The sequence below is a fragment of the Ursus americanus genome, chromosome 35 (genome assembly GCF_024610735.1).
Source record: "Ursus americanus isolate L20-20 chromosome 35, mUrsAme1.1.p, whole genome shotgun sequence".
Classification (NCBI taxonomy): domain Eukaryota; kingdom Metazoa; phylum Chordata; class Mammalia; order Carnivora; family Ursidae; genus Ursus; species Ursus americanus.
This window is the reverse complement of record NC_142161.1, coordinates 448,402-473,103: the sequence shown is the minus strand read 5'-3', so window position 1 is coordinate 473,103 and position 24,702 is coordinate 448,402. Positions and strand designations below refer to the sequence as shown.

Here is a 24,702-nt window from a genome sequence, read left to right as displayed (position 1 = left end):
CCTCTGTTTGTGCTGCTTTTTGCACATAGAATCATTTTAGAAGTCTGGTTTCCCCCTGTTGATACCCATTAGAATGATTTGATGCCTGTACTTCAAGCAATGTGATGAGGAGCCTACAGAGCTTGTCCCTGAACAGTACAGCTATTGATCACAAAAATAAAACGTTAGACCTATAGGGAATTTTTATCATTAAGGTGATCCCTTCATCTTACAAATGAAGGAACCAATAACCAGAAAGGTTAAGCAGCCAACAGCACCCTAACTAGTTTTTTATGGAGCCCATAGTAACTTCGTATCTCCTGCCCCCAGAGCTTTAGCCTCGGGCTTTGTGTGCCATTGGGGATTTCTCCCCTCCTCTCCCTTATTTACGTTCACGGATGTTATCTTCAATGGAAAGCTGATCGGTAGCTATGGATGCATTTACTTTATATTAAGCACTCTACCAACATTCCTGAAGGGATGAAATAAAAGGCTTGAGTTTGTAATGATCTAATTGATACTGTCAATGGAGTGAGACTATGCTTAGGAAGCCTATTGCTTCATTCCTTAATTCTTCTGTCAAACATTCCCTAATCACCTTTAATATGCAAAATGCCACACTTTGTGTTGAGAATGAAAAGGCAAACAGAAAATGTGCTCTTTGCACACCAGAAAGTCACAGAGAAATAAAACACATGATCATAATACTAAAGCAAAGTTAGAAAAGCCATACTGAAAGTGTGACTAAATCAAGAAGTGCATGATTCTGGAAATCTCTTAGGAAAGAGTCACCAAGTTTTTTAGAGAAGATTATATTTGAGCTATACATTCCTTCATTTATTCATTCATTATTATTCATTTATTTATTATTAACGAGCACTTAGCTTGTTAATAACTAATTTTTTTAGAAGACAAAACTAAAGGATGAATCATGAAATAACTGCTCAATCAGTGTTATTTTTAGGGGCAGCTTGACTTAATCTCATTGACAGTGCTGCTTTATTCATCACACCATGAAACTAGATTCAAGGAATCTTCAAGGAAAGCATCTGAATGCAGGCCCTGGCACTTCTGCAGAGCAAGTTTCTTCATTCCGAATCTGTGGAATAGACCAAAAACCCGAAGCATCTGGCAGGATATGTGGCAGCTGGAAAATCCCCTAACCACATATTTTAAAGCCCATAAGATGCTTGTGGTTTAACACGTATATGTCGTTATTCTAACATTCACTAAAATAAAATGCAATTACACATTAGTGAATACTATTGATTTTCTCTTAGGATAATTTCAGCTGTTAATTCCCTCAAATAATATCTTAGAACTCACTTGTGTGCTAAATGGAAACCCAGAGAATAATTTACATTTTTCTTTTTAGTGAAGATATAAATGAATTAAAACTTTAGAAAAAATAACCCAAGGCCCTCAAGAACTGATTATCCCCCTTTCTTTAACCTGAATTCTCCTTTTATTAAGAAAGATTCACTATTCAGGGAACATTTTACCTTCATTCATAAAATGGAGTCTTTCATTTCTGGGGACTCATGACAAATGAAGGGACAGATGAAGACTCATTAAGGGACTTGTTTGAATTTAAATGGGGGAAAAGATTTCAAATAGGTAAATTAAATATGCAGATATATGTGCATATATGTATCTGCATATACATATACTTGCCTGTGGTTTTCTTCAGTAAGTTAATTTATAGCTTTTTTTTTTTTTTTTTTACTTTAAGGAATAGGAAATGGGTGTGTATATGAATGGGTTTTAATCTTTGCAGCGTTCCACGATGTCTCCATTGCTTTTCACTTAAGAAAACATATCCAGCCTTTGCCCACCTAAATCAGGATATTTCCATTAGAAGAAGAAGGAGGAGGGGAAGAAGGAGGAGGAAGAGGGGGAGGAGAACCACCTCACCAGGTCCAGTGTGATGCCTTGTTTTACATTAGGTGTTAAAGAAATCTGTACAAATGTGTGCAGCTGTTTCCCTTCAGTCAGTGATAGTATTTATTCGGAGACCTCCTGCAATTTCATGGCCGATGACTCCTGTTGCCATAAACCATTCAGAGGGAAAGGAAAACCCAATGAGTAATCACTGTGCACTGAAAATGTCATTGTAAAAGTAAGGTGGCAGAGACAAGGCCTCTAGAGTTGAACTCTGAAGACCCAAACCAACTCTAATCAATCTGTTAGGTTTTGTTACTCAAACTTGGTAGCATTTTTATGCTGCTTGAGCCATTTAATATTATTTTAAACAATGCCTTTACTTTAACATGAAATACTAATTAACCATTGTTAAGTCCATATTTTTTTTATCCCCTTTCCCTTCCATTGGCTATATAACAGTGATTATAGTTCTGTAAAATGCCTTGTTTTCTTCATTTTTATTAGAAAAACTAAATTAATAAATGTGAAACCTTTCATTAAAAGAAGTTCTTCAAAATTTAGTATCTTAATGTTCAAAATAAGTAACTAAAGGGTAGCATAAGAAAATTTTTAAAAAAGGGATAATCCTTGATATATAATGTGTGTGCATATATACACAAAAATGATAGATAGATAGATGATAGATAGTCATAACATTATTAAAGCAACATTTTCTAGCCTGGGATATATTTTCAAAAGAAAATAGAAGCATACGCACCTAATTTTATTTACATGGTAATTTTTCACTTTTTTATATTAGGCGAAAAGGTAATAGGTTTTTTTGTAGAGTTTTTTCAAAAGAAATAGTTAAGGGGCACCTGGGTGGCTCAGTTGGTTAAGCATCTGCTTTAAGCTCAGGTCATGATCCTGGAGTCCCAGGATCGAGCCCTGCATCAGTCTCTCTGCTCATCAGGGAGTCTGCTTCACCCTCTCCCACTCCCGCTGCTCATATTCTCTCTTTCTCTCTCTCTCACTCTCTCTCAAATAAATAAAATCTTTTAAAAAAATAAAAATAAAGTAAAAAAAAAGTTAAAACCCATGTTAAGAAATCCCCTTTCTTTTACTATGAAAGTGACTTTTTATTTTATTCTATTTTAATTCAATATAGTTAACATACAGTGTTATATTAGTTTCAGGTGTACAATATAGTGATTCAGCAATTCCATACATAGTGCTCATTGTGATAAATGTACTCTTAATCCTTGTCACCTCTTTCACCCATCCCCCCACCCAACTCCCTTCTGATAACCATCAGTTTGTTCCCTGTAGTTAAGAGTCTGTTTTTGGTTAGTTACTTTTTTCCTTTGTTTTGTTTCTTAAATTCCACATATGAGTGAAATCATATGGTATTTGTCTTTCTCTGACTTATTGCACTGATCATTATACTCTCTAGATCCATTCATGTTGCAAATGGTAAGATTTCATTCTTTTCTATGGCTGAGTAATATTCCATTGTATATATATATCCCACTTCTTTATCTATTCATCTAGTGTTGGACACTTGACGATATTTGGCTATTGTAAATAATGCTGCAATAAACATAGGGGTACATATATCTAGCCGAATTGGTGTTTTTGTATTACTACATCATATGGTAGTTCTATTTTTAATTTTTTGAGTAACCTCCCATGTCTTCTGCCCATTTTTAATTGGATTATTTGTTTTTTTGGTGTTGAGTTGTATCAGTTCTTTATATATCTTGGATACTAGCCCTTTGTTGATTATGTCATTTGTAAATATCTTCTCCCAGTCATTAGGTTGTCTTTTAGTTTTGTTGGTCATTTCCTTTTCATTTTGATGTAGTTCCAATAGTTTATTTTTGCTTTTATTTCCCTTGCGTTAGGAGAAATATCTAGAAAATGTTTGTATGGCCAGTGTTAGAGAAATCACTGCTTGTGCTTTCTTCTAGAATTTTTATGTTTCAGGTTTCACATTTAGGTCTTTAACCCATTTTGAGTTTATTTTTGTGTACCAAGTAAAAAAGTGGTCCAGTTTCATTCTTTTGCATAGAGATTTCCCAACATCATTTGTTGAAGAGACTCTCTTTTACCCTTTGCTTATTCTTGCCTCCTTTGTCAAAGATTAATTGACCATATAATTACAGGTTTATTTCTGGGCTCTCTATTCTGTTCCATTGATCTATGTGTTTATTTTTATGCTGATACCATACTGTTTTGACTACTACAATTTTGTAGTATAACTTGAAATCTGGGATTGTGATACTTCCTCTTTGTTTTTCTTTTTCATGATTGCTTTGGCTATTCAGGGTCTTTTGTGGTTCCATACAAATTTTAGGTTGGTTTGTTCTACTTCTGTAAAAAATGCTGTTGGTATTTTGATAGGGTTTGCACTTAATGTGTAGATTTCTTTGGGTAGTATGGACATTTAAACAATATTTGTCCTTCCAATTCATGAGCATGGAATATCTTTCCGTTTGTGTTGTCTTTGATATCTTTTATCAATGTTTTCTAGTTTTCAGAGTATAGACTTTCATCACTTTGGTTAAGTTTATTCCTAGATATATTTTTTAAAGATTTACTTATTTATTTGCCAGAGAGAGCGCACAAACAAGGGGGAGGAGCAGAGGTAGAGGGAGAAGCAGGCTCCTCACTGAGCAAGAAGCCCGATATGGGCCTCCATCTCAGGACCCTGGGATCATGACCTGAGCCAAAGACAGACGCTTAACTGACTGAGTCACCCAGGGGTCCCTAGTCCTAGATATTTTATTATTTTTGGTGCAGTTGTAAATGGGATTATTTTCTCAATCTCTCTTTCTGCTGCTTTATTGTGTATAGAAATGTAATGGATTTTTGTATATTGATTTTTATATCCTGTGATCTTACTGAATTCCTTTATTAGTCCAATAGATTTTTGGTAGTCTTTTGGGTTTTCTGTATGTGGTATCATAAGACATTCCTTTCTTCTGAGAGGAACTGAATTAATCATCATACTTGCATTTTCTATAGCTAAATCATTCCTTAGTTCTATATTCTCTCACACAAAGCATTGGGTTATTTTCCTTAGAGAAGATAGGTTTTTTGTTTTGTCTTAGTTTCATTATTAAGCAATTGAGAGAATCACTTGTATTCTCTGTATCTCAGTCATCAGATGGATCTTCTCAGAAGAGGATTATTCCCCAAAGGTGGTGCATGGTTACAGAGATGTTAAGGAGTGAAGGGACCATACCTTCTATTTTTTGTAACTCCCAGACTTTCCAGTTCAGATTCCTGTATCTAAAGAGAGTGCAATTTCAAAGCACCCCAATGATATTGTGCTAACTAACTTTTTGTGCTGTTTTAACTTCAACTAGTGCTTATTAGGTCTGTAGGAAGCTCTATTTTTAAAAACGATCTTTTGCCATTCCAGTATGAACTTCCCCAGATGGAGTTCTTCATCCCCTCTGAAAAATAATCATACCTACTTCTCTATTGTTGTTGATAGTTCCGTTTGTCTCTCCTTCTCTGCAACATCGTTTCGTTTATTTATCGATAACCTAATATTTCAGGTCCAGTTTGCAGTTTTGAAAACACAAAGATGAATGGGCCATATTCTCTGACTTTAAAGAATTCATGGAATAGTCAGAACCAAAACACATGGTCAAAATCCAATACTGTAAGGATGATGGCATGTGTAGATCAAGGGGTATGACGGGAACAAGGATGCAGAATACAAACTAAGATTTGAATAATCAGGAATTGCTAAGTAAAATCACCACTTGTGTTTTAAAGAATGAAGAGTAATTATTCAAGTAAGGCAGAAGGAGGAGATAGGGCATTCTAAACTGAGGATAAAGCTTTTCTTTCTCTTTTTTTTAATGAACATGAAGTACAGAGCTTGTATCGAGTATAAAAAATTGCACATATAACTAGTGTATCAAATCCATCCTCCTTGGAATGAAAGTGTACATGACCCTGATCCTCCTCTTATTATTCTTTATATTCATTTGATGAGGCTAATCATTTCTCTTTTCTCCAGCTGAAACTCAGATGGAATTTCCCTCATGATTTTTCCAGTCAGTTCCTTCAGTCAATTATTAAAATGCCCAGTCCCATAAAATAGTCAAGATTCCTAGTTGATTTAAAGTTAAAATTTCCCTTTCCCATCTTTTTCTTCCAGTTGAAGAAGGGGATGTGGAAGTATCTTCTCTTTTGCACATAATATAGGAAGATTGGAGTTAATTCAAAGGATATGTAGAGTCATTGAAAATACCTGATCATAACCGTAGTATAGTTATATTTCAGTTTGTAACTATGCTTTGTTTAGAGAATGGATTTAAAGAAATAAGACCAGAGGCAGAAGAGAACAAAGGAGATTTCCCCCCAATTACCCATGATAGATCTAGTAGTGATGCAGAAGAAAGAAAAGGGAAACTAAGAAAGTAAAATCTGTGTGCACTGGGTGATTGTTTAGATGTGAGTGGAGAAGAAAAATGTGAGATCAAAGGTAAATCTCCGTTTCCATATTGGATGGGATGGGTGGAATCTGCTGTTTCTGTGGACGTATACAGAAGGTGGAGTTTTAGACAAGATGTTAAGCTCAGTTTTAAATGTGTTGATTTCAAGGTGCATATGAGACAAAGTGAAGATGGCCATTGGACCCTTGTGTCTATTACGGAAGTCTCAAGTAGAGAATGATTATGGTTGAAAACTTTACTAGAGATAGTTATAAATGTAGATATAAGTACATGGAGTATACATATACATAAGATCTATGTATCTATACTTTTTTCTAGAATTTCCATTTGGTTCTTCAATGAACATTTCAGTTTATCTGCTAAGATTTATGTGTTTAATCATTATGTGTGTATTTTAATTTACATACTGAGCCTAGTTATTATAAATGCTTTTAAAATCTTGTCTGCTAATTACATATGCATCATCTCAGAAACCCCAGTGATTGCTTGTTATTGCTGAAATAGTTTGAGAAATTACTCATATGATAGAATTTATCATTTAAAGTCTATAGTGGTTTTTAGTATATTTATAGAGTTGTTCATTGATTGCCTTTTATTCTGAGTATTAGTTACATTTTAAGGTTTCTTTGTATAGCTAATAATATGGGATTATATCCAACATTGTGAATGATACCTTACAGAGACACTGGATTCTGATATATTCTATATCTGTAAGTATAGACATACACACACACACACACACACACACACACACACACACACACACACACACATATGGCTAAAGTGTTAAATCCACAGAATGGGAAAAACAAGTAGTCAAGGGAAGAAGACACACCTGGCTAATGCCAATGTGTATAATGAGTGGTCTACACAAAGAAGACAGAAAAGAAAATGAGAATAAGTAGAGGTTATGTTATCACAGAAACAAGACGTATTATTTCTAACTTAGAAGTTTTGATTAAAAATCTTAACTTCTCAATTCTGTCAAGATTACTTATTTCCATTTCATTACAAATATCATATACGTTTGCTAAAACTTATTGTAAGTGCATTCATCCTTCCAGAAATTAAAAGAAAATGCAATATAAATAAATTAAAAACAAAAAACAAAAAACTTCCTTTAAAAAAAATGTCCATGACTGCCTGATAAATCTGGATTACTCCTTTTTTTTGTTGGGGGGGGGGCAGTGAAGGGAGTGTTGGTAACTATGTTGTGATCAACATCTTTTCATTCTCTGCTCCCTGCTTAGCCATTTGGGATGCAGGGTTTCTGCCAGAGTTATAATGCAGGTGTTCTCTAGCACATTATCATTCCATGATTATGTATACAGACCTTGGATTTACCTCTGTTTCTGGAACTCTCTGTCATTAGGAACATAAGTTTATCACTTTGACCTTTATCTGTGATGGAGTTTTGTTGAAATCCCCACCATAAATCATACTGGTGTTAACTATTTGTTTTAAAGTCTTTAGGGCCATTATTTTATAAACGGAAATTGAAAGCATCTTTATCTCAGTTAAATGAGGTACACATTTTTGTATATGAGAAGAGATATTTAAAGTCACCTAACAGAAATCTTTGAGTAAGATTGGGATAAGTCAACTACTTTTCTGGTTGAGTAAGTATTGTCAGCTTTATTGTTACTACTAAGAATTTTATCAGCTTAGAACTTGAGTTTTGATTTTAACCATGTTTTCAGAAGAAATTTATATCTTTTCTCCTATAATTTTTTGAATGAATTATTGTAAAATGAAGTATTTACTGAGTGAGCTATAATAATGGCATCTACTATTTATATAGCACTTACTATAATTTTGTTCAAGTATGTAAGGAATAAAATACCAAATTTAACAATAAATACAGAAATATTGAAGTCACTTGTATCCATATCAGGTATAGAAGATCTGGGATGGATGGATGGATAGATAGATGATAGATAGGCAGATAGGCATAAATGAAACAATGAGAGAACCAGTCTATTTCTCAAACTGGTAAGTAGTATTTCCAGACCACAGTGTTATAACTGACTGAAAACTGGTACTAAGGAGAAGACTAAGACCTTATTATTGTCCTCAAGGATATTTTTTCCAACTGTATTGAGATATAATTGACATATAACATTGTATAATGTTAAGATGTACAAGGTGATTGTTTGAACACATATTTTGTGAAATGACTACTATACTAAAGTTAGTTAACACCTCCATTATCTCACATAATTACCATTTTGTTTTTTTGGTGAGAACACTTAAGATCTACTCTCTTAGCAACTTTGAAGTGTATAACACAGTGTTGCTAACTGTAATCATCATTAGATGCCCAGAATTTATTAATCTTATAACTAGAAGTCTGTACTCCTTGACCAACTCTTCCCATTTCCCATCCTGTGGCAACCACCATTCTATTCTCTGATTCTGAATTTGGCTTTTTCAGATTACACATGTGAGTATTTGTTTTTCCCTGTCTGATTTATTTTACTTAGCATAATGTCCTCAAAGTCCATATAGGTTGTCATACATGGCAAGATTTCTTTCCTTTTTATGTTTGCATAATATTCCACATTGGTCAATTTATATGGAATATATATATATTCCATATATATGTATATATATATTCCATATATATGGAATATTTGCTATTTTTCTATCCATTCATCTATTTATATGGAATATATGTATGGAATCTATAAATATATATATGTATATTTGCTATTTTTCTATCCATTCATCTCTCATTGCTTAGGCTGTTTCTATATCTTGGTTATTGTAAATAAGGATGCTATGAACACAGGGTGCAAATATCTCTTTAAGATAGAGATTTCATTTCCTTTGGCTGCATGCCAGAAGTGGAATTGCTGGATCATATGGTAGTTCTATTTCTAGTTTTTTGAGGAAACTCTAAACTGTTTCCCATAGTGTTTGAACCAATTTACATTCCTGCCAACAGTGTATGGGGGGCTTCCCTTTCCTCCACATCCTCACCAACACTTGTTACCTCTTTTCTTTTTGATGACAGCCATTCTAACAGATGTGAAGTAGTATCTCATTGTGGTTTTGATTTGCATTTCCCTGATGGTTAGTGATTTTTTCCACGTAACTCTTGGCCATTTCCTCAATTATATGTTAACCCAATAGAAAGACAAAGCTAATGTATGAAACGAAAGACAATTTCTGTTAAACTCTGTGGAAACAACTATAAGAACAACAGAAGACTAGACTTCATTTTTACTGAAAATCTAATTGCTGAGAGCTTTCACATGCATTCTCTTATTTAATCTTCACAAGAATGCTCTGTGGCGACATTATTAAGGCCATTTTGTAGGTGAGAAACTAAGAAACCTGTGCTAATTCACAAACATGACTCAAATGCAGATTTATCTCATTCAAAATCCTGTGATCTTTCCATTATTCCACGGAAGTAGTGGTGAAGGACTCAGACTATAGTTTCTTTGCTCTGTTTTTCACATGAAAGTAGATTCTGCATGCTAAACTCTGTTTTGTATCAGTGAAGCTCCTTTAGGTGGCATTATTTTACATTTGTAAAGGTTAAAGTAATCCGGTTTTTCTGGGGGGGGGGGAGGAAACTTTTCTCTTTCCAAGGATGGGTGATAACACTCTCAATTTAACCCAAAAGTAGTAGACCAGGAAGGTTTTACATAACACAACTTCCCAGCTTTGCCAACCATGGATATCTTTAGGAAAGTTAAGTCAAGATTTAGATCTCAAATATATAATCCCACTATGAAGTTTCAGACTTCTAATATGAGGTTTCAGAATTTCTAATACATGTTCAAGCAAATGCAGATATCTCTATTTTTTCCTTGCAGAAAACAAAATTGTGATCGTCATAAAAACAGACTGCATTATGCACTTTTTATACCACTCATAGAATCTAATATGATGCTAAGAGAGTAAAAGTTATGGTAGTTGCTAAATAAGTCTGGAGGCAAGAGCCTCACTACTGTCTAACCAAATAAGTATTTTACATTAAGGAACTTCAAGCCAGGCAGGAACTGTAGACAATCATGAAATGCTATTGGTGAGAAATGTAGGCCTGTCTCATATGTCTAAACTTGGAGTTATCTTTCTCACCCAAATACATGTAGTTATTTTCCATATTTTTCTTTTCAAACTGTTGTTACCATCAAAATATACTGAATATATACAGAGCTTGGTAGCCTCACCAGAAGTGCTGCAAACGATGAAGAGTTCAAAGTTTCAAGAGGTGGTTTATACCATTGAAAGGTGTTAATAATTTTTAGAGCAAACTAGGCCTGAAGACATCTCAGATCACACTACGTGGTAACTTCAGTATCCCCTAAAAATAGTGACAGAGCCAATCTCAGTGGACATTCAAGATTTGCCTCATTTGTAAATACTATCTGGACTATGTGTTTAGAGTGAATAAGAGATTGATGTTTACAGACTTCTGTTAGATGCCTCTCCAACTAGATTATACTGCTTATCATCACCCTTAAGATGTTTTTAAGTCAACTTTTAGAGAAAAACTGATCCATTTGTTCAACACATATATATTTTTTAAATTTTTATTGAAATTCCAGTTAACATACGGTGTAATATTAGTTTCAGGTGTACAATTTAGTGAGACAACACTTACATACAACACCTGGTGCTTATCCCCAGTGCATGTCTTAATCCCCATCACCTGGGTAACCCATTCCTGCACCCTCAACACATACTTTTGAGCACTATGAAATAAACCTTAATCTCAGTGCAAGAGATACCACAGAGAACAAGATACACAAAGTTCACACTCTCATAGGGTTTATGTTCTCATGTAATACCCACGTCTGCATCGTGTCTTCCCTGAAAGTTGGTATTTATTTTTATTGACTGATATTATAAATATCTTTAACAAAATATATCAAGTGAATTATAATGAAAGAAAATTAACTTTTGTCACCTCATTGGTATATGATATTGATCAATGAATAAGTGAATTAATTATTTTCATCAAATATGACTGTTACTAACATAGTTCTGCTTTCATTTTAGGTTTGGAGTACGAGTCAAAATTTACATCCATGCTGGATTTTACTAAAACTATAACCTCATTTGTGGCAATTAGTTTCATGTAACATCCAGTTTCTACTAAAGGACATTCTGGAAGGTATTCTGACAAGGAGTGGAGCATTACTTGTTTTCATCTGACCGCTAATAATCAAATTCCAGCCAGTCTGCAAACTTTGGTCAAAAGTAAGTGTCACTTAATTGTCTAATAAATTATTTTCTGTGGTGTTTCTTCCCCTCATAGTTGTTTTTTTTTTCCCCCACTATGAACTTTTCCCGCTTTTCAGTTTTTCCTTATCTTAGTAGTCAAGTTAGTGTTATAGGAAGGGTGTATTTCTTAACTGCAACCCAAAAGACTAAAAATAAGACTGACAGTGGAATTCTTAATAGAAATTTTTTTAAAAAATGGCAATTATCATTTTAAACAAAATAATTTAAAATATATAATTCTATGCCCACTGAAAATATCCTTCAAAGTAAAGGTGAAATAAAGACATGTCCACAAAATTATAGTGAAGAGAATTCACTAGTAGTAGATAGATACTAAAAGGAAGTCTTCAAGAAGAAGGAAAATACTCCTAGAAATAAATACAGAAAAGAGTAAAAGTGCTAAAAAAACTAAAGAATGGAAAAACATGTTATTTCAGCAGTATCCAAAAGAAGTCTTATGTAGTTATGCCAATGTCAAATAGGGAATATTTTAAGGCAAGAAGTATCACTAGAAATAAAGAAAGAGCAAAAAAATAAATAAATAGAAGAAAAACATTTCATAATGAAAAAGGTCAATCTACCAAGAAGATTTAATAATTCTAAAATTGTGTGCATCCAACAATATAAGTTCCAAATATATACAGAACAAAGTGGCAAAAGTAAAAGGTGGAGTGCAAAAATCCACAATGAAGAAGATTTTAACACACATTTCTCATAACTAAGTCCAAGCAGGAAAAAAATTCAATAAGCACATAGAAGATCTGTAGAAGTTATTAAGATATTTACCTAATTGATATATATGAAGTGCTGCAGAACAAAATAGATGAATGCAGATTCTCTTGACATTCACATGAACATTTATCAAAGTGTATTGTAAAAAATTTTATATAGGCTAGAGTAAAAAGAAAATCTCAACAAATGTTAAAGTACTAGATAATTCAGAAAGTCCTTTGACCCCAATGTAGTGAAACTGGAATTCAGTCATAAAAGATGACTAGAATATGTCCTTATATTTGAAAATAAAGCTATATATTACTAAATAATCCACAGATCAAGTGTTATACAGTAAAGCTATATATTACTAAATAATCCACAGACAATATTTTGAACTGAATTACAATTTTTTAAAAATCTAGTATTGCCTGCAGAGGCAGGCAAAATTGTTTAGACAGAAGGTATTACATTAAATGTATATATACAAAAAAAGAAAGGCTAAAAATGATTATTCTAAAGGAGTTAAATAATATCAAATTAATTCTAAGAAAATGGAAGAAAAACATAAAGAGCAGAAATAAAAATTTAAAAATCTATGGAACACTAAATAGTCAATAAAAGTATTAAACAGCCAAAAGTTGATTTCTCTATAAATTATAGACTAATAGATTTGATACACTCCTAATAAGATCTACTAAGAGGGGCATCTGTGTGGCTCGGTCAGTTAAGCGTCCTACTCTTAATCTGGGCTCAGGTCATGACTTGAAGCTTGTGAGATCAAGCTCCGTGACAGGTCTGTGCTCAGCGTGGAGTCCCCTTGAGATTCTCTGTCTCCCTCTTCCTATGCCCCTCCCCCACCCTTACAGCTATAATCTGTGTGACTATATAGATAAAGGAAGAAATGTTTTCTCTAAACAAAACTTCGTTCAAGCTAAAAGACATCACAGACCAGCTACAAAAAAAAACAAAAAACAAAACAAAAAAAACCCAAAAACCAAAAAAACCGAAAATAGTTTAAATTATGTTCTGTTTCAAGAAAACAAAGTAAGAGATTCATCTAGGATTCAGCAGTTAGAGATTAGGAATATAATAATAAAACTATTTATGGAAATCTGTATCAAAAACTGATTTTCAACCTTTCCAGTTTCATGGCGGTCTCATAAATAGCTACCGTATTTTCATCCTTGCAGATGCGAGAATGCTCAATGCCTATCAAAAAGGAATGATGAGGCAGAACAGATGAATGAAGTAGGGAAGTCTTTTGAAAAAACAAATCAATACGAAAGACTTTCTTTAATAATAGAGTGTAAATCCAACCAGGAAGGCAGTTGTGCCAGAGCCGCCTTGGAATTCCCCCAGGAAAGACAAGGCAAGAAGGAGTCAACACTTTAGGCTCAGCCGGTTCGAATTACTCTGGTGCGTCTGGGGCCTCAGAGGTTGTCTCTAGTTGCCTGAAACCCATTCAGGGCAGAGAAAGCACCGGGCTCCGCATCTTCAGCTCCGCACTCGCACCTGCATCGGGGAGCAGCTGTGGCTCCGCCTCCTTCCCCGTCGGAGCGTGAATAGTCGGTTGCCCACCCTGCATCACATGGTGCGCCCTCCTCGTTCGTCCCACTTCCTGTCCTGCTGTGGATGTTTCGTAGCACGTCACAGAGACAAGGGTGAGTGCAGTGTAATAAGGGATTTGGGGAGAGGGGGACCACGTTCGTGTGCTTTTGTGAGCGTATATTGCTATAATGACGCTATTTTATTACTGGGTACTGCTGTGTCTCTTCCGGTGCCTCCTGTAGGCATTAAGCTTTGTCAGAGGGGCTTAGGTATAGGAAAGGGCGTCGTGTCCACGGGGTTCGGTACTCTCCACGGTTTCCGGCACCGCTGCGGTCCTGGCACGTGTGCTCCCCAGGAAGGGGACACGTGTCGACCGTACGGACGTGGGAGGGAGAGCTGGGTAAGACGTAGTTGGGGCACGGACAGTGCGCTGCTTGGTGTGTACGTGAAAACGTGCTTGTGGGAAGGTTGTCGTTATCTTCAGGAATCCTCTAGCTCCGAGAAGGGCAGTCTCTTCCCGGGTCTGAAGGCTCCCAAGAGAGGTCAGAACGTCATAATATACAGAAAATAACCAAGCACAATTAATACACATACCGACTGTTGACAAGGGTGTGGAGGAACTGGAATTCTCATACACTTGGGAAGACAGTTTGGTAGTTCCTTTACAGTGTAAACATTTACCTGCTTTGTGACCCAGTGATTCCACAGTTAGGGGTCTCTCTGCCCAAGGGAAGTGAAAGTGTAACTCCATACAGATATTTGTACACTCGTATGAGGTATATAGCTGGTGTATTTCGGATAGCCAGGATTTTGTAAACCATCTAAATGTATGTCAGCAGGTGAGTGAATGAACTGATGGTGGTAAAGTCATGTAATGGAATACTGTTTAACACAAAGGAGCAACAAGTGAATGTGCACGTGAATGAACAACACCATGAATGAGTCTCAGAATAATTACACTGAAAGAATCCAGTGCATGCCAAATGTCTATAATATATTTCATATCATTCTAGAATTCTTATAAATTTATGTAAAATATATGTAAAATTGTAGAAAATGCAATCTAGGATGACAGAAAAATGTTCAGTGGTTTCACGGGGATGGGGTGAGTGTTAGGGAGATGTCAATGGCAAGGGGATCATGTAACTGTTTGAGGTGATGCATTTGTTTGCTATTTTTGGTGTCAGTTTCCTGACTGCAAATTTTATTAGTTTCCTAGGGCTACTATAATAAATTACCACAAGCTGGTTGGCTTAAAGTAACAGAATTTTATGACGTCAGTTCTGGAGACTAGGAGTCCAAACTCAATGTGTTCCAGGGTCATGCTTCCTCTGAGGTGTCTACGGGAGGATCCTTCCTTGCTTCTTCCAGTCTGTAATAGTCCTGGGTGTTTCTGGCTTTGGAGCAACATCCCTGCAGTCTCTGCCTCCATCTTCATATGGCCATCTTCCCTGCATCTGTGTCTTTTTCCGAAGTTCCCACTTCTTAAAGGAAGGGAAAAATGAAGGGGGGGGGACATCAGAGGGGAGACGAGCCATGAGAGACTATGAATTCCGGGAAACAATCTGAGGTTTTCAGAGGGGAGGGGGGTGGGGGGATAGGTTAGCCCGGTGATGGGTATTAAGGAGGGCAGGTATTGCATGGAGCACCGGGCGTGATACACAATGAATCATGGAATAGTACATCAAAAACTAATGGTGTACTGTATGGTGACTAACATAAAAAGAAAACCAAAAAACACTAGTCATATTGGAATTCCAATACGACCTCATATTAACTAATTACATCTGCAGTTACCCTATTTCCAAATAAGGTCACATCCTGAAGAAACAAATATTTCAACGTATCTTTTTAGAATTTGACCAATATATGTTTATTTACATACTCAGAACTTAGCAAATTGTATTCTTCAACATGTGTGGTTAATTGTATGTCAGTTAAACCTCAATAATCTGTTCAAAGTTGCTGAAAAGAGAGTCCTATAAGCAATACACTACAGTAGGCCAAATTCTAGATCTGAATTTTTACAAAAGAAAAAAAAAACAGCATAATAAGAATAGGCTGTGTATCATATGAAGGAAATTGAAAAAAACATTCAAGACACCAGAGTCATCCCATTAGAAGTTCCCTCAGGAGAGAAGAGAATGCAGTCAGAAAGATGAAGCATCATGATTTTATCCACAGGGTGTCCATTACATGGGTGAAGTGTGGCAGGCTTACTGCTTAGAAGACATTCAGTTGAAAAGGGTCATAGGCAACACCAAGTTTTGAAAGTACAAAATAATAGCTATGTTTTCAAAGTTTAAAGGGTCCTTTAAATTTACAGAAATGTGTTTCAAATACCCACCCACAGGAAGGAAATAGGACCATTGGCATATTTAAGTATCTTTACAAATTAACATATTTGAATGTTAATTAAAATTCAAATAAATAGATTTAATAAGAAAATGTATATTTTATTTTTTTTAATTTTTTAATTTTTTTTTGTCTCTGTATTCTTTTTTTTTTTTTTTAATGATTTTTTATTATATTATGTTAGTCACCATACAGTACATCCCCGGTTTTCGATGCAAGGCTCGATGATTCATTAGTTGTGTATAACACCCAGTGCACCATGCAATATGTGCCCTCCTTACTACCCATCACCGACCTATCCCATAGAAAATGTATATTTTAAAATAAAAGAGATTTAAGCACGGTGGCCATTGAAATAATTTTCATATAAATTTCTGAATACATTTTAGAAATTGGCAGAGTGAAATTTAAAATAGCTTTTATTTGATTCAAAAATTGTATTTTAACTTTTAGTAGGGTACATTCGAAGACTAAAATGTATTATTGAATATGACTTAATTAGACAGTACCTGCAGTGATTTAGTACAATTTTTTTCTTATACTGGACATAGAAAAATAAGAGAAATCAAATATAACTTTTCTGGTATACAAACCTATTCAAAACTGCATCTAGATTCATTTTCTAGAAATACTTGAAATAGGGGAAAAATTTCTTCTGAAAATTGCTGAATTTTTTAAATCATTATTAGCATTTCTGCCCATTAATAATTACCAAACCCTTTTTTCTCCCTTCAAGACCTCCTCTGTTCTAATTTTATGATGTTACTCCTAAAATCTTTGTGTATCTACTAACCTAGTTCTTGGGCTGGTAGTGAATTTATTTTCTAATTACAGGTGGCCTGGTTTAGGTCAGACAGTGATGGGTCTCCACCTGTATGTTGAGTCAGGAATGAAGTCTTATCATCCTGGTGTGCTAGCATGGAGTCCAGTGAGCTATCCAAAGATATGCTTTTTTTCCTAAATGAATTGAAGCCAAGGGGATGAGTGTCTAGCTCTCATTTGGTTGGAGGTCTAGTGTGGAACCATGCTGAGCTGATCACTGAATGAGTCTTTGTGGAACATCCTTCCATGTGCCACTTTCACTGGACAAAAATCCCCTGGGGGTTACATGAGAATAAAGTATTTTACCTTTATTAGTTTTATGAGACTAAATTTTAGATTCAGCATTATTTTCTTTTCCTAGTTCTTCTAAACTTTAGTGATCATGAAAGTCAATTTGTTCCACTTCTCATTCATTTACCAATGGAAAACAATCCTTGGGGGCCCTTTTAAGATTACATTAAATGTAATTATCTGGTTTCAAGTGAGTAAGACCCTAATTACTTTTGAAAGAAGGTGCCTGAATGATATACCTTCAACCTACATCCAATTTGTTCTACTCAGACAACCATCAAGGAAAACATTCAGTGACAGAAATACAATGTGTAGTCTAATTTGGTATGGAATGAATATTTTCTGCAAGGCTAATTACAACCTCCTGGAAAAAAAGACTAATCTCTTGTCACTGACACAGTAGGTCAATAACTATATTTACATTCCCCATTGGCACCTGCTATGTTCTCCGGTAATCAACTCACCAGTAGATAGGACACACTTACCATGCATAATGTGGTTTTAAATGTACTATTACATTTTATTTTTTTATTAAAACATTTTTAATTTAAATTCAATTAATTAACATGTAATGTATTATTTGTTTCAGGGATACAGTCTGTGATTCATCAGTCTTACATAATACCCAGTGCTCATTACAACACATACCCTCCCCAGTGTCCATCACCCATGTACTATTACCTTTTATTTATATCTATTTTTCAAAGCAAGCACATAAGTTAAACTATTTATTTTCATTCATTAATTAAATTTAGGTACAGAGAACTCATGAATTCATCTAAACAAAATATAAATTACAACTAGCGCTAAGACTAAGCAAATTTTATTGCAGCAAATACTGCTATAAAATCTGCAGTTTAGTGTGAAGCTGTGATTAATGCCCATGTTTGCCAGGTGATACCTAGGGAAGTTGTTTGGTGGGGTTGTTTGTTTTTATTGACATTGGATTTCTAGTCCTTGTCTATAAGAAATTGAAAGATTTTTATATTTCTTTTATTTTTGCTTGTTTATATTCTTTTTACTTTTTCTGGTTTAGTCTCACAGACTGATTTGGTCTTACAGCCAGCAATCATGTGTGAGTGTACGTCTGCATGATAGCAAAGGAGTGACTTTTCCTTCCTTTGAGTATTAACCTTAATGTGTCTTATTTTAGTTTTCGTTTTCCCTTGGGCAATGTTCTGAGTGCATACTTTGACGTCAACAAATTCTCTTGCAAAACTACATGTGGCTCCTTTCAACTTGAGTCTTCCCCTCCCCAGCCTCCCAAAGATAATTTCAAAAATTTGATCAGAAGTCATAACCTGGCAGCCTGTAAGCCAAATTCATTCAGTAGATGTGTTTCTATTGCAATGACTGTTGTGAGTTATATTGTTTTGTTTTTACCTCTGTAGTATTTTTTAATTGAATAACTTTTAAAAATCGGGAAATTTCATGTAACCTGGCTTTTGAAAATTGTGGGATTTGCCAACATGGAGTTCACTTTCTACAGGGAAGAAATCTTCTGGAGTCGAGTCCTTTTAGCCTTGGCAAGTACACATCAGTTTACCATAGATTTCAACAATCATGATTTTTCTTATCTTGGCTCATTTCATTCATGTATTACTTGCTTGGTCCAAGTAGCCATTTAAGAGTGTAATATGTGATTAATATGCATTCAAAGAGCATATATATTGGAGGACCATGCTTGTGCTTATGGCTACAGTTTGGCTTAGTTTCCACTAAATGACGTAGCTGCTTGAAGGACAAAAGCAGTGCTCTGAGAAAGCGTCCTTTATATGGTCATAGTTTACTAAAATTCAAAGTGTTTTACCTATATAAAAATAGCTGTTTATTAAATATAAAGGCAGATATGGATAAAACATATATACATTTCCATTACAAGACAAAATGACGTTAAAGCAAGATGTGAGGGGCGCCTCACCCCGTAGTTGGTTAAGCATCTGGCTCCGGGCACATTCTCTGAGTCCTGGGATCGAGCCCCCACATCAGGCTGCATGCTCGGTGGGGAGTCTGCTTCTCCCCCTCTCCCATTGCCCCTCCTGCTCGCTCGCTCTCTGTCTCAAATAGTCTTTTAAAAAATAAAAGAAAGCAAGATTTGAAAATAAAAAGATATAAGTCTAGTTTTAACTTGCCCACTATGAGTGAAGTTTGTTTTTTCTTACTGGTTTATGAAGACAGATTTACTTTCAAGTACACCTTGGCTATATACAGCCCCGGGGCAAGTCTTGTCTCTCTCCCCTATGCAGTAGTTCTTCTGCTGTTAGCCAAGTGCCAGAACCCACCCACGGAGAGCACAGCAGTACTGGTTTTACCTCTGAATCTCAGAACTGAGACCAAGTCCTCACTGAATCTGTAGGGACTGAGCTGTGTCTCATTCTTCTCCTGTCGTCTGACTCAGAAGCTGCCCTTCAGGGTGGTAGCTGAGCCCACTAAGGTTGGCATGGCATACCAAGTCCGCCATCTTCTTCTTGTCTCTCTCTCCAGCTTCTCTTTGTGCCTTATCCCAGTGCTCCGCTCTCTTTACCCTGAATGCTCACATGAAATCTAAACCCTTCGAACCCTACATCTTCCATTGTTACTTTTCTAAGTAGCAAAGCATCAAAACACAGCTGTTTCTGGAGAAGTTTTTAATGATACTCTCTTGTATGCTTTAAACAGGATTAAACAGTGTTAAACAATTTTTTAAAATTCGGTATAATTTTTTTTTAAAGCATTTCCTACTTCATCTTTCCCATAGCGCTAAGGGATGTAGGGACACAGCTGCAATCTTCACTTGCTCCAGCTCTACCTTTGTTGTTACTGTTGGGTTTCCCCAGATGCCGCCTCCTGTCTACAGTGGCTCTCCCTACTACTTTTCATAATGAGTTGGGTTTTAGTATTCTCTGTAGGTGTCACCGATGGCCTAAGTGGCCTTGAGAAGAACTCCATGAAAGGAGAGGATGTCTGAAGTGGAGGAGAAAGGGACGCCATTGAAGTTAATCACACGTGATGGCGATTCAACCTTCCTGTAATTAGTATTAGTTGCTAGAATGAAGCTGAGAGTAGAGAGGAAGACAAATAGTGATCCTTTCGTAAAATCACAATATAGGTAAAAATACAACTTTATTACTATCAGTACAAGGTGTATGTAGAAACATCACATAATCCCTGATACTTCGTGTAGCTGATGAAGTGAAATATGCCTGATTTCAAATCACCACTTCAGCACATGTTTTCAATATGTGTTTTCATCTAGAACTTTTATTTCTTGAAATGAGATGTAAGGGAGTGGCCAAGCAGGATGATTAGCTCAGATCATTTAAGGAGTAGACCTTGGGCAACCTTGTTAACATTTTGAAGATAATTTTTTAAAAATATAGCTTTATAATAATGTGGATTGAAATAATAGAAACACTTCATTTTAAAAATCGAACATATCTGTACTTTAATGATTTTTCTTCAGTATTGCAAATTAAATTTTTATTTGTAGAATTTAGTAAAAGCAGAGTGGGGCATAGTACTTAAGCCTACAGTCTTATTCAAATTAAAATACCCGGATCTTTTAATTGATAATATCACTTAGAAAGGGTGTGATCTAATTAGTAACGTTGCTGTGCCTGGTTTTCTGATTTGAGAGATGGAAATGATAATAGTCATATATTAATACTAACTTAATGGAAAAAGAGGCTTTGCAGAGGGGAAATACTCCTATCCATTTGACTGATGCCCTGATTTAGTTAATTCTAGGTCCTTCTTGCAATTAACAAATATTTACCAGCACGTAGGTGTTCTGGTGCTTGCTGTGGAACGTGTACTGGGTAGACCTCCCATCTCTCCTCATGTGACTGCCTGGTAGGTGGCAGGGTAGAGGAGCCCCTTATGACTGGGCTGCAAAGAGGAGTTCGTGGGGAATTTGGCGTTGACAAAGCAGTTACTAAGAATTTCTTATCTTCCAATCCCACGTCAGTTCCCACAGTTTATTGTCTCCGGTCAATATTATTTGCTGTGGATTAGTTACACGTGGCTTTTATTATTTTGCTAGTAATGTGGACATTTTCCTTCTTTACACATTGGCAAATGTACATCATGTTCTGTTTCCTGATGGCCTCAAATGTCTCCACTAATTCCTTAATGTAAAAGTCAGCAGTGGGAACAAGGCTGACCACACTACTATGTCAGGAGGAATCCTAAAATTCCTAAGAAAGAAGACATAAAGGCATTGTAGCTTATTCAAGAAGAGCGTGGGGATTGGAATTGTATTCCAGTTTGAACACAGAAGCTTCCATTGGGTGACTAGCTGGGCTTCTTTAAACAAATCAGTCAAACTTATCTATGACTGATTTTTCTTGTTCTTAGAATAAAGCAAATCTGGACAGATTGAGAGTGATGTTGGATAGGCGAGGAAAGTTAATATATGAAAAGCACCTAGCAAAACACCTGGCATACAGCACTCATCCAAGGAATGATAACAAACTTTATCATCATCAAAATCATCTTGGGGATAAAGATCAACATTACAATGACTTGCAATTTTATGCCTTTTAAGGCCTGGCTTTTCAGAGATCCTGTTACCCTGTTTCAGGTCTTTTATTTACAATATTAAAACAAGCGGTGTTTTGGGTTTTCTCTGTACGAACCAGCTTTAAAAAGTGGTAAAGAGATTGGTAGATCATAGGATGTGAAAGGGTGAGCCATCATTCTAAATGGTGTATCCACATTTCATCAAAAGAAATTGAGATGTAATGTTTTTCCTGCTTTAATCAATATAAATACCAAAGTCAATATTTGCATTCTTGAAATAGAAGCAGACAAAGGACCCTAACACTTCCCTGGTAAGGTGGCCATTAAGTTCCAGTTAGCCTGAAATAGGCCCAGATTATGTTTGTTTTCCCGGTATCCTTATTATTGGTGTCCCTTTTACTCTTAAAAGTTCAGTTTGGAAAATAGTATATAACTTACATGGTTGCAACATAAAATGGTAGACTTGTTAGGCTGTGGCAAATTTACGTAGCAAACTGAGAAAAGCACCTGACTGTCCAAATGTGATTTTTGAAATTCTGCTACCTACCTGTCTGACATGAGGACCTCCATAGTTCTCCTGGATCTAGTTGAAAACCTTTGTTATTCTGAGAACCTCCAACATAGGAAGAACTGTAAACCTAAAAGGTGATGTTGTGATTGAGATCTAGTGGTTTTAGTGATTGACTAGGATTTAATGCTTTGATGGCGATCAGATTCCCATATGAAATAGTTTTTTTGTAAACCACAGTAAAGTGCTCCATGGATATCCCACTTAAAGAAAACATATGAACTTGACTCAAAAAGAAATCGAGGTTATTTTATGAACTAATAATTGCTAAAATACTTCCCATTCTGATAGCCCTACTGCTGCATTTAATTGCCAAAGTACATGTTCTTGGGAATGCATGGACAGATTTTGATTTTTTTTAATAAAAGATAATTATCCCAAAGTTACACAGAAAAGCATCTCTTTTATTTTAGACAGAGTCACAGTTTAAAAAAAAATGAGTAGTTACATTCACATTCAATGTGTATTAACTTTTTAGAGACTCTTAATATGTTTGTATTTTCTTTCTATTCCTTCTAGGCAAACTCTTACCTTCACTACCTATCCACCTGTTTTCTAGCTAGTATTTTTATTTACTACTTACAGCTCACTTACTTGATCCCAAAGAAAGATCAGATTTAATTGGGAAATTGAGCAGAAGAAATGCACTGGCTTAGAAGCAAGCAGTGGATACTAGCCAACTTTAGGGAGTTAGGTGGCCTTTCGCTTACAAAAGTTGTGGCCAAGAGGCAGGTAAACTACTCCGTAGTCATCGTCTAAGGAAGTGCTGCCTAATAGGGTTCTTCTGTACTTGCAATTAACCATCTTGCTGTGGATCGAAAGTAGAGTCCCTTTATGTCAAAGCTACACTCTGCTATGGAATGTTAAAGTGAAGTTCCATCACACTTACAGTATTAAATCCTGCACAGGATATGTCTGGGAGTGGTAGGTGCCAATCACCCACCCAGTCTACCCCACACTCCCACCCACAGGGCTGCTCTCCTGCTTTTCCCACCTGGGTTGAAAGACCTACCAGATCATACTCATGGATAAACAATGCCATATACAATTAGTCCTCAAAACTTCCTATTTTTCTGAAATTTTTGATTTTATTCTTTCTGTTGTTTAAAATCTTATCTCTGTATGTAATAATAAAAATAGAAGTAAAGGACAAGATTTTCCTGCATCTCCATTTATATGTCACTAACACTGGAAATTTGTTTCATTCAAAGCAATTCATTGTATAAAAAGGTATTTATTTGAAGTCTCTTATTTAGGGTCTTCCATATTGCTCCATGTGGGATAAATGTTCGAATTTTCCATTTTACTTTCCACATTATTATAGGGACATCAATGAAATTGAAATCTTGGTTAAAAGTACATCATTTAAGTAAATTATAGGGACAAATGAACTTTTGGGTAGAATTACACATTTTAAGTAAGTAAATACAATTTACAATTGGTACGGGCGGACTGTTTAGATAACTATATTGGAATTTTAAAATCTGATTATCTTGTTCGTGTATAAACCCAACTCCTCTCTTTTATGTTGAGAATTTTTGGTATGCTTTGACTTGCTGTGGAGATTCACATGAAGTCCTTGGACTTGAAATAATTACTTCACTTACACTAACTCACGTATACTAACTGCAAGACTACGTTGTAGTCTCTCCTGAAAGAGTTCTCTAAACCTGACAAAATGTTATTTCTCTGATTTAACTACACAGAGTTGCCTTACCAAGAAATGTGAGTATAGTTTTCTTTTTTAAAAAGGGAAAATCTTTTCTCACAAAACAGCAAAGCCATGAATCTATAGAATATCCCTTCAAAATATTACTGTTGGATATTTCTTGTATACTTTTTGGACTAAATGTATATATCAATATAAAAAGAGCATATAGGTTTAGTGTAGATACTCCCCATTTAAGTCACTCAAAAAAATAGTTTCATGTCATGAAGAACATACGTAAGGTGTTTTCAACATACATGATTAATTACGAGGCCCTGAGTCCACAGATAGTATTATCACCAGAAAACTGTAAAATCTCAGTAAAGATACAAAACCACAAATGCTTTTACGCCATCTACTTCATGAGAAGTAGCTTCTAGTTTCAGCTAGAATAAACATAGGAAAAATATTTTGACAAATACAATTCTAATTCTGGTCAAAGGGATGTAAACTACATCTCCTACATCTTAATTATAGTTGGATCCTTTAGGGTAACTACTAGATGACTTGGAGGCTGTCAGTTTCTACTGGAAATGAGAACAAAGTATCCTTGTTTGTGTCAAAGATGTGGTTTATCATTTAGAACCAGAACTAGCTTTAGAAGCAATTAGGCCTGTTCTCCAATGCCTGTGCATTTG

At 35.4% G+C, this 24,702-nt stretch overlaps 1 long non-coding RNA gene across 1 annotated transcript in view; it reads left to right on the top strand.

Annotated features, from left to right (window-relative positions):
• The window catches only part of LOC123780127 (uncharacterized), an 85,206-nt gene that overhangs the window by 11,331 nt on the left and 49,173 nt on the right, over positions 1-24,702 (top strand). The window contains exons 3-4 of the long non-coding RNA XR_015723000.1: positions 11,334-11,534; positions 13,463-13,933. This is a non-coding gene — a long non-coding RNA (uncharacterized LOC123780127). The remainder of the gene's footprint in view (positions 1-11,333; positions 11,535-13,462; positions 13,934-24,702) is intronic.